Source organism: Camelus bactrianus, chromosome 23 (assembly GCF_048773025.1).
Source record: "Camelus bactrianus isolate YW-2024 breed Bactrian camel chromosome 23, ASM4877302v1, whole genome shotgun sequence".
NCBI lineage: Eukaryota > Metazoa > Chordata > Mammalia > Artiodactyla > Camelidae > Camelus > Camelus bactrianus.
In genome coordinates, this window is record NC_133561.1 from 13,049,503 (window position 1) to 13,052,378 (window position 2,876).

The 2,876-nt window shown below is 39.0% G+C and overlaps 1 pseudogene; it reads left to right on the plus strand.

The window, feature by feature from the left end:
• The first annotated feature begins 510 nt into the window (after window positions 1-510).
• LOC105083970 (protein cornichon homolog 4-like) lies at window positions 511-927 on the plus strand (annotated as a pseudogene).
• Window positions 928-2,876: the final 1,949 nt, after the last annotated feature.

A 2,876-nucleotide genomic window follows, 5' to 3' on the forward strand; every position in this document is an offset into this window, starting at 1 on the left:
GAAGCAATTGAAAACCAGGATTCTGCTTCTACATTGCTCAGTTACCCAGGCAGCTGAAGCTTTTTCATCCAAGTCTCTGAAGAGTCCCTCAAAAGCAGTCTTTTTAGCCAGGATGAGAGCAGCTCTTTTGAGTCATGCTGTTAACTCCTCTATACAAGCACAGGTCTAGTTCGTGCTCAGGGAACTGAGAAGAGAAACAGAGATCCTCTTTCTTCCAGGAAAAAAAAGAGATTTAAAAAAAAATACACAAAAATTCTAACTACTATATATAAAATAGATAAACTACAAGGTCCCACTGTAGAGCACAGGGAACTATGTTCAATATCATGTAATAGCCTATAATTTAAAAATAATATGAAAAGGAATATATATATACTTGTACAACTGCTTCACTATGCTATACACTAGAAGTTAACACAATATTGTAAATGGATTACACTTCAATTAAAAAAAAAAGACACCAGCCAGTTTGACGGGAGGAGCAGCCAGTGGAAGGCGCATCCGAGGAGGATGGAGGTGGTGGCGTTGGTCTCTCTCCTCGGCTGTGGCACGCTCGTCTTCCTCTCAGTGTGCTTCATAATTACAGAGTCTGATTTAGAGGGTGATTACGTTCATGAGAGATCATGTTACTCGAAACTGAACCAGTGGGTGATCCAGAAGGGGCTGGCCACACCGTTATCACTGTATTAATGCTCATTTCATTGCACTGCTTCATCTTCCTTCACAACCTGCCTGTTGCCATTTGGAATATAATACCAGTTCATTAAGGTGCCAAGTGGTAACAAGGGAGCATTTGATCCAACAGAAATGTACAGTTGAGGGCAGCTAAAGTCACACACGAAAGAAGCCACGATCAAGCTTGCTTTCCACCTTCTCTGTCTCTTCGTGTATCTTTGTAGCATGATTTTAGCTTTGAGAAATGACTGAAGCTGGAGAAGCCATGGTTACAGGCAGCCTGCACGACAGTGCACAGCTGAGGAGCCAGAGACTACTTAAATCATCCTTAGAACCCTGACCATAGCAGAATATTTTTTTCCTCTTTGAACAAAAAATATTTTTGCTGTATTTTTGCCATATAAAGTATTTTAAAAACATGGAAAAAAAACACATCAATATGTTTTATACTTGAGTAATAGACTTCAGGGACAAAAAATGTTGAGGACTTCCATTACTGGTTAAAATAATATTTACTATAGTATTCCTTAAATATACAAAAACATAAAATTAGGTTATATGTTTAGCTTATTTATAGCTTTAAAAACAAACACATTTAAAATTTCAGTGCCAACAACAACAACAACAAAACAAATGGATGGCATTCAGTCAGTGTGATAAATCATGTTTTGCTAAAAATAAATCCACTGCCCATGACGTGGGTGTGGTTCTGATGTTACGGTGGAGAGTTCCTTTTTATGGTCAGGATGCCCATATTATTCTGTGCTGTATAATGAGTCCACACTCCCATCTCCCCTCCATATAAACTGTTATCACAGCCTAGAGCTCTGTAGTCAGGCTGCCTGGGTTCAGGTCCCAGGGCTGCTGCTTCCTGAGTTCTGCATGTGAGACCAGACGGGGGCGTGAGTTACTCAACATCTCTGTGCCTCAGTTTCACTGGGCTGAAGTGAGGCTTACTGGTGTTGATAAGTGTGAAGTGTTTCATGTACAGGAAGCACTCAATTAATGTTAATTATTACCTCTTATTAACTCAAGCTCCACATAGTAAGCCTGCAAGGACCCAAGCCTCAGTCCAACAGGTGCCCCAGACCATGGAGAGTGGAATTTCAACTTCCTCAGGAAAACAGGGACTGAATCCCAACCAGGCGTCTCGCATAAAGTCAGGGGCCAGCTTTGCACATGCAAAACTGAAGGCTACAGTTACCACTGGAGACTAGCTGCTGTCTTGGAAGGTGGACAAAGACACACCTACTACCAGGTGTTGCTCACTTCCTCCGGGGACTGGGACTGTAATTCCCCCAACCTGCAAGTCCTTGGAGGAAAACAGCCTCTCAATTGAGGGCACCTCCATCATTATTTTCTCCTTTCTACTGAATTATTTCCATCAGCATATAGGTGTTTATATATGTTTTTTCTATCTTTGTTAAGATATAATTGACCTGTAACGTTATTTAAGTTTAGGGTGTACAATATGATGATTTGATCCACTTATACACTGTGAAATGATTACCACCATAGCATTTGCTAATACCTCCAACAATTGCATGGTTATCACTTCTTTTTTGTGGTGAGAACATTTCAGATCTACTCTCTTAGTGACTTTGAAGTATATAATAGCTACACTCACCATGCTGTAAAATAGATCACCAGAACTTATAACTGGAAGTTTGTACCCTTTGACAAACTTCTCCCTGTTTCCCTGCCTCCCTGCCCCTGACCTTGGGCAACCACCAGTCTGTTCTGTTTCTTTGGGTTTGTTTCTTTTTCAATTCCATGTAACTGGTATCATACAGTATTTGTCTTTCTCCATCTGACTTATTTCACTTGGCATAATGCCCTCAAGGTCCATCTATGTTGTCACAAACGGCAACATTTCCTTCTTTTCATGGCAGAATAATATTCCATTTATATATATATATATATATATATATATATATATATATATATATATATATATACACCCATACATAATGGAATATTAAAAAATGATATATACTATACATTTCATATATAATGGAATATATTATTAAATACATCACCTTTTCTTTATTCATGTATCAATGAACCACCCAGCTTGTTTCTATGTCTTGGCTATTATAAATAATGCTACAATGAACATGGGGTTCAGAATTCTCTTCTAGACAGTGATTTTGTTTCCTTGGGATATGTACCCAGAAGTGGGATTGCTGGATCATATGGTA